Here is a 9159-nt window from a genome sequence, read left to right as displayed (position 1 = left end):
TGGTTCTCCTAAGGCTTCGTTTGAGAATGTTTGCTCTTTCATAAAAGCTCCTTTCAAAATATAAAATTTGAGTTATTAAAATTGATGATATATTTGACTATTTTTTTTTTATATCACTAATCATAACTTTTGGAACATAAAATACTAAAATCTCCCTTCTATAGGAATAGCAACATCAGAAGATAATCGAGAAAACTTCTCCACTGCAAAACTGTTATTGATCAGAAAAGGCGGGACTAACTTCCCTGCATTTGTACAGATGGGCAAGCTACCTCCTTCAATGTGATCAGCTCCTCTTCCTTTATGCTCGTTCAAACCCCAACTTTCTCCTTCTATCATCTCCCAGACTCCTCGCCCGCTCCGGATACCACAAAACCCTGACCTCCCCTCTATAAAAGCCTTGCCAAGCTGAAGAAAGTGACTAAGAAGAAGATAGAATCAGGCAATGTTGCCACCGCCTTCGACTCCACCACCGACGCTGTCCTCTTTCCTTCTCTTACCCCATTCTTTCACTATTTCGCCCTCTCCGAAGCCCACCATACTTATGGGGCTCTGCAAGAAAGCAATAATCAGACTAATTCCGGTGAAGTCGATGCCAAGCCGTGATTTCCTGACCCCTGTCTGCACAGCGTCCACTAGGGAGAGGTTGAGGGTCATTTTGAACAAATTGACTTACGAAACAGCAAAATGGTTGGTCGATGTTGCAATCTGAAACAACGATAAAATGACATTCTGTTCGACGGACTTTCAGCAATATCATTGTACCAAACGACAAAGTTCTATCAGAGTTTTCCCACATTGTCAAACGAGGCCTAAGAATAACATCTCTGCTTTTTGAGATCCTCTCCCTTTGACATCAAAATTCTCATCTTTTCCTCTAGTTTGTAAGTCTCTTTTCTCTTTTCCTTGTCTCTTATCAAGCTTCTTGCTCCATATTTGTTAGTATCCTTATTCTTGAAATCACTCATCCTAATCTTATTTTTTTTTATTACTCTGTTGTCCCAAACTCTTTGAAGTTCCCATGCATCGTGCAACATTATTTTGTTTGAAGATGCCCTTACTAGTAAATCTCTTTATGGCTTTAGTCATCAAATTTGCTTTCAAAATTTGCTTAAGATGAGGTACATTTTTCTCCCCATGTTTACTTGGGCTTAAAATCCCAATCTCGATTTGAAAGACTAATAAAAAAATAGGAGTCATGTTTAAACTCTCAGTCTTAATTAAAGAGACTAATCAGAAAAGATTGAGAGACTAATTAAAAAAGAGGTAATCAACTTAAACTCCCAATCTTGATTAGAGAGATTAATAAAAAAAAGAGATTGAGCTTAAAATCCCAAACTCAATTATGAAAAATTTGAAAGGAATGTTGATTTCTAACTCCCAATCTCAATTATGAAAGATCAGAAAAGGATATCGAGCTCTAACTCTAAAACTTGGTAACAAAAAACCAAAAAAGAATGTCAAGCTTTAACTCCCACGCTCTAACTAGGATGTTGCAAAAAATTCAACAGCATTAGGTAGTGTAAAGTGTACAACTGAAATGTTGATCGACAACGCCATGCACTAGAGACAAACAAAGACATATCACCTCGAATACTATGAAAATAAGTACAATAAGTATAATAATATGTTACATGGGTGTGACCATGCTCGAAATCGGCTTGACCATGCTGCTCAATTGGTGTGGCCACGCCAGTTTTGGGCATAGCTATGTCGGTCTGGATTTTTTTTCCAAAATATCTTGTTTTGCTCTAATTTTTGAGCTAGTCCTCATGTAACATACAAAATGCAATTTCAACCTTCCAAAAGCCTAAAATCATGTATTTGAAGTTGAAAATTGCAGGAATTAAAGCATAAAAAGTTTTAAATTTTGGTGCATGTAACATAATAGAAGTAAAGCACATGTTAAAGTCACATTTATCCATTACATTTTGTGTGGTTGAACTGTATTGCCTGATGCAATCTTTTCACTGTTCGACACACATGCATCAACATGTGTTTCATCAATCGCTCCAATACAAGCTTAAAGCATTTATCAAAGCTATTTGAACAACTGTGTTCAAGTAAATTTAGAAAAATATGAATGCATGTATTTACCTTAAAATATGATATATAATGTTGGTCCTACAATATATCTATGGGGGTCTTTTGGAATGTGAGGTCTTCGTGTTTGATAATTTCCGTTAATAAGCATATCAAATCATTCAATCTAATTGAAAAATAGAACTAATTATTTCTGATGAGTGTTGTAATCACTCCATAACTCCTCTCATAGATTCATTCTGTGTTAAAATGTAAAGGGTTATGGCTAACACCTATTTAGAAGTTATCTTGGAGGTTCAAGATTTTTGTGATTAATAAATATGGATTGTTTCATATGAAACATATTTTTTAATCTTTTTGGGTGACCCATAAGGGATTCCCCAACCCACTTATTGCATATGTATGTTGATGTCATGCAAGGAGAGAATATTATATGAGTTGTAATACTCATATATTAAGCATAACGCATCCACGGTTCCTCTTCTGCGTCTTTCTCTATCCCTGTTATTCATGTTATTCATTGTTTATGCAAATAGCACATATAAATAACACTGAATTAGCTAGAAAATGCATTAAACAAAAAGTAATGACAGCTAAAATTTGAACAGTTAAAATTTGAAAAGCAATGAAGTGATTGTAGTGCTTATATATGTCATCATAAAAATCAAAGAAAAATTATCTATGAAATAAAACTCAAGCGCATTGAAAGTAGAACAAATAATGTGCCCATAAAAATCAGACATAAAGTGTCCAACAAATAAAATAGCATTCATGCATCCCAGTTGTCATGGAAATAAAGTAAGTAATTAGCCTCAAGGGTCAACATAAAGAACTCTTTCTGGATCGGGTCTTCAGTCAACTTCATAGAGACAAGTAAAACATTATATTTTTTAAAATTTTTGGAATTGCCTCTAAACTCTATATGACTTGTTGAACAGAAGTTGCTTGTGATGTGCTAGGGTCATTGGTGCATGAAACAACTAACTGTGAAATTTGGCTTATAATAAAAATTGCACCATTTTTCTTCTTTTTCTCAACCTTGGGATATTTGAATGGACTAGTAGAATAAACTTCATTGATGTTAGGGTCGAGGCTTTCATTGGAGCATCAGTTTGCTTGACATCTACATGCTCAGCTATGCCAACAAAGCCTCTCTTGCTTAGGGCCCATGCATGATCACCCATTGACACGACTCCACTAAACATATGATCTAACTTATCCTTAAGCTCAGGGTCATTGTCGTCGAATTTAAATTTTTTGACATTTAACACGACTTACAAATTAATGGATAAAATGACATGTTAATGTAATTGAAAAAAAAAAAATGAATGATTCAATGTTTCATAAATTCTCATCGCCCACCATTCTTTTGAAGCATCGATGACTCGCTTTACTGGATTCCAACCCAAGCTCGTGGATCCTTGATTTAACTTTTTTAATATTTTGCAGTCCTTTTCAACTACTCCCACTTATTTTTTAATTGCATTCTATCAGATTCTCTTTCTGTGCTTTCCTCGAACTTTTTTATTATATTATGTCATCATTCCTTATTAAAGTAGGTGGTTCTCCTAAGGCTTCGTTTGAGAATGTTTGCTCTTTCATAAAAGCTCCTTTCAAAATATAAAATTTGAGTTATTAAAATTGATGATATATTTGACTATTTTTTTTTATATCACTAATCATAACTTCTGGAACATAAAATACTAAAATCTCCCTTCTGTAGGAATAACAACATCAGAAGATAATCGAGAAAACTTCTCCACTGCAAAACTGTTATTGATCAGAAAAGGCGGGACTAACTTCCCTGCATTTGTACAGATGGGCAAGCTACCTCCTTCAATGTGATCAGCTCCTCTTCCTTTATGCTCACTCAAACCCCAACTTTCTCCTATCATTTCCCAGACTCCTCGCCGGCTTCGGATACCACAAAACCCTGACCTCCCTTCTATAAAGGCCTTGTCAAGCCAAAGAAAGTGACTAAGAAGAAGATAGAATCAGACAATATTGCCACCGCCTTCGCCTCCAACACCGGCGCTGTCCTCTTTACCTCTCTTACCCCCTTTTCACTATTTCGCCCTCTCCGAAGCCCACCATACTTATGGGGCTCTGCAAGAAAGCAATAATCAGACTAATTCCGGTGAAGTCGATGCCAAGCCGTGATTTCCAGACACTTGTCTGCACAGCGTCCGTTAGGGAGAGGTTGAGGGTTATTTTGAACAAATTGACTTACGAAACAACAGAATGGTTGGTCGATGTTGCAATCTGAAACAACGATAAAATGAAATTATGTTTGACGAACTTTCAACAATGTCATTGTACCAAACGGCTAAGTTCTATCAGAGTTCTCCAACGAGGCCTAAGAATAACATCTCTGCTTTTTGAGATCCTCTCCCTTTGACATCAAAATTCTCATCTTTTCCTCTAGTTTAAAAGTCTCTTTTCTCTTTTCCTTGTCTCTTATCAAGCTTCTTGCTCCATATTTGTTAGTATCCTTATTCTTGAAATCACTCATCCAAATGTTATTTTTGTTATTACTTTGTTGTCCCAAACTTTTTGAAGTTCCCATGCATCGTGCAACATTATTTTATTTGTCGATGTCCTTACTAGTCAATCTCTTTATGGCTTTAGTCATCAAATTTGCTTAAGATGAGGTACATTTTTCTCCCCATGTTTACTTGGGCTTAAAATCCCAATCTCGATTTGAGAGACTAATAAAAAACTAGGTGTCATATTTAAACTCTCAATCTTAATTAAAGAGACTAATCAAAAAAGATTGAGAGACTAATTAGAAAAGAGGTGATCAACTTAAACTCCCAATCTTGATTAGAGATATTAATAAAAAAAGAGATATTGAGCTTAAAATCTCAAACTGGTTTATGAAAAATTGGAAAGGAATGTTGCTCTCTAACTCCCAATCTCAATTATGAAAGATTAGAAAAGGATATCGAGCTCTAACTCCCAAACTTGGTTACAAAAGACCAAAAAAGAATGTCAAGCTTGAACTTCCAGGCTCTAACTAGGATGTTGCAAAAAATTCAACAGCATTAGGTAGTGTAAAGTGTACAACTAAAATGTTGATCGACAACGACATGTACTAGGGACAAACAAAGACATATCACCTAGAATACTATAAAAATAAGTACAATAAGTATAATAATATGTTACATGGGCGTGACAATGCTCGAAATCGGCTTGACCATGCTGCTTAAGTGGTGTGGCCACGTCAGTTTTGGGCATGGCTACGCCGGTCTGGATTTTTCCAAAATATCTTGTTTTGCTCTGATTGTTGTGCTAGTCCTCATGTAACATACAAAATGCAATTCTAACCTTCCAAAAGCCTAAAATCATGTATTTGAAGTGGAAAATTGCTGGAATTAAAGCATAAAAAGTTTTAAAATTTGGTGCATGTAACATAATAAAAGTAAAACACATGTTAAAGTCACATTTATCTATTACATTTTGTGTGGTTGAACTGCATTGCATGATGCAATCTTTTCACTGCTAGACACACATGCATCCACATGTACTTCATCAATCGCTCTAATACAATCTTAAAGCATTTGTCAAAGCTATTTGAATAACTGTGTTCAAGTAAATTCAAGAAAATATGAATGCATACATTTACCTTAAAATATGACATATAATGTTGGTTCTACAAAATATCTATGGGGGTCTTTTGGAATGTGGGGTCTTCGGGTTTGATAATTTCCGTTAATAAGCAGATCAAATCATTCAATCTAATTGAAAAATAGTACTAAATATATCTGATGAGAGATGGAATCACTTCATGACTCCTTTCATAGATTCATTTTGTGTTAAAATGTAAAGAGTTATGACTAACACCTCTCTAGAAGTTATCTTGGAGGTTCAAGATTTTTGTGCAGTTCTTCTAATAGATTAATAAATATGGGTTGTTTTATATGAAACATATTTTTTAATCTTTTTGGGTGACCCACAAGGAACTCCGCAACCCACTTATTGCATATGTATGTTGATGTCATGCAAGGAGAGAACATTATATGAGTTGTAATACTCATATATTAAGCATAACACATCCACAATTCCTCTTCTGTGTCTTTCTCTATCTCTGTTATTCATTGCTTATGCAACTACAACATATAAATATCACAAAATTAGCTAGAAAATGCATTAAACAAAAAGTAATGACAGTTAAAATTTGAAAAGCAATGAAGTGATTGTAGTGCTTATATATGTCATCATAAAAATCAAAGAAAAATTATCTATGAAATAAAACTCAAGCGCATTGAAAGTAGAACAAATAATGTGCCCATAAAAATCAGACATAAAGTGTAAATAAAATAGCATTCATGCATCCCAGTTGTCATGGAAATAAAATAAGTAATTGGCCTCAGGGGTCAACATAAAGAGCTCTCTCTGAATCGGGTCTTCAGGCAACTTCATAGAGAACAAGTAAATCATCATATTCTCTTAAATTTCTGGAGTTGCCTCCAGAATCCATATGACTTGTTGAACAGAAGTTGCTTGTGATATGCTAGGGTCATTGGTGCATGAAACAACTAACTGTGAAATTTGGCTTATAATAAAAATTGCACCATTTTTCTTCTTTTTCTCAACCTTGGGATATTTGAATGGACTAGTAGAATAAACTTCATTGATGTTAGGGTCGAGGCTTTCATTGGAGCATCAGTTTGCTTGACATCTACATGCTCATCTATGCCAACAAAGCCTCTCTTGCTTAAGGCCCATGCATGATCACCCATTGGCATGACTCCACTAAACATATGATCTAACTTTTCTTTAAGCTCAAGGTCAATGTCGTCGAATTTAAATTTTTTGACATTTAGCACGACTTACAAATTAATGGATAAAATGACATGTTAATGTAATTGAAAAAAAATATGAATGATTCGATGTTTCATAAATTCTCATCTCCCACCATTCTTTTGAAGCATCGATGGATCGCTTTATTGGATTCCAACCCAAGCCCGTGGATCCTCAATTTAACTTTTTTTTCATATTTTGCAGTCCTTTTCAACTACTCTCACTTATTTTTTAATTGCATTCTATCAGATTGTCTTTCTGTGCTTTCCTCGAACTTTTTTATTATATTATGTCATCATTCCTTATTAAAGTTGGTGGTTGAGTTGTCCCTAATTTCACCACTTTAAGACAAATATTGCAAAATATTAGCTTCACCTATTTATCCCACATGACTGACGAACTGATTTCTTTTGTCTTTACTATGACGACTATTAGAATGAAAAGAGTCAAGCAACATAAATGTGTGTATTGTAATATAAAGTTATCTCATAAAAACATAAAGTCCATTTAAAATTTCAAAACTCGAAAAGATAACAGAAAAAAAAAATCTGAAATCTATTAACACTTCACCAACAATACCATTACCAACATGCACCACCCCCATATCATCAATACGAACACACCAACACCTCCGACTCAACACTCCACCACCTTCAACCCAACACACCACCACCATCACTGTCATGTACACATACCACCACTGTCACATCAAGACACCACCACACATAACATGTACACATCACCACCCAACCACCACCATATCGTCACGACCAACACACTACCACCAACACCATCACCACCACCTCCAACCCAACACACCATCACACATACCACATATATCTCATAGCCCAACCACCACCACATCACCTAGACTAAACCACTACCACCACCTTCAACCCAACACACCACCACCACCAAACAAACAAACCACCACTCCCATCTACCACACAAACAAACCACCACCACCACACCATCAACACACCACAAACACCACTCCTACGTACACAAACCACTAATACCACTCCCATGTACACAAACCACCATCACTTCACCAACATACCACCACACAATGCTTCCCTTAGCATCCTTGAAGCATTTTAACACAATCTCATCACCTCCACAACATTACATGGCCTCACGTGGCCTTCAAATCCAACTTGTGAGCACTTAATGACGTCCACACCCCCTTCCACTCAGTGAAATGTTGCCCCATTTCTTTCAAGAACATCCACAAAACAATATTGAACAACTTCTCATAACCCCAAACCCAATTCACTACCTCCATTCCATCAATTTCTCAAAGCTGAAAACACTCAATTTTTTGTTTTGCATCAAAACTCCTTCAAACTCAAAATTGAACCTCCCAAAAGCTTCTTCAGCATACATGAAGCACTCCAAAACTCTTTTTCCTTTATTCCAAATAAATTGAACATTTCATCCGAAAAAGAGGGCAACCCACCCGTACCAACCAAAATAACAAATGAAACATAAACATATGACATAAATCAAAAAGAGCTCCAACCTCCAAAATTCACAAAGATAAGCATGTTCCAAGTCTAATCATTCCAGAAGCCACAAAATCCAACTCTAGTCATTCCAAAGGTCATAAATCTCAAATTTATTTATTCCAGTTATCACAAATAGAAAAAAGCAAGTCACAAAAGACCCTAAAACCACAAATTGAGTAGAACAAAGAGCATAAAAAAAAAGATAGAGGATACCAAAATCCCAAAAACTAATCTTTATGATACTAGAATATTGATTTCACGGTAGAGCAAAACAACAAATCGTACAAAGAAATCCACACAGTCCGAATCAACCTCAAACCACAAAGATAAATGATAGATGACATCGTGGGAGAGCGAGGGAAGAAGACTCCTTACGACAGAGATGCGAGAAAGGAGATGACCTTAGAGCAGAGATGCGTGAGAGGCAGTAGAGACACGAGAGAGGTAACACAAGAAAGGCATAGAAGCAAGAGAGATAGAGACATGAAATATAGGCTAAGGCATGGACATGAGGGCATGGAGGGGAAAAATAACTAAAAAAATGTGGACCACATGACCGAACCCGCAACCCGCATTTACGAGTGTGTCGTCGAAGACCCTGCCACATTGTCGGAACAAAAAAAAAAAAAACAACATTTTCCCCCCGGGTTGCCCAGAGATAGAGACATGAAATATAGGCTAAGGCATGGACATGAGGGCATAGAGGGGAAAAATAGCTAAAAAAATGTGGACCACATGACCGAACCCGCGTCGTCGAAGACCCTGCCACATTGTCGGAACAAAAAAAAAAAAAATACATTTTCCC

The sequence above is a fragment of the Phalaenopsis equestris genome, unplaced genomic scaffold (assembly GCF_001263595.1).
Source record: "Phalaenopsis equestris unplaced genomic scaffold, ASM126359v1 Scaffold000730, whole genome shotgun sequence".
Taxonomy (NCBI): Eukaryota; Viridiplantae; Streptophyta; class Magnoliopsida; order Asparagales; family Orchidaceae; genus Phalaenopsis; species Phalaenopsis equestris.
Note: the sequence above shows the minus strand (reverse complement) of the source record.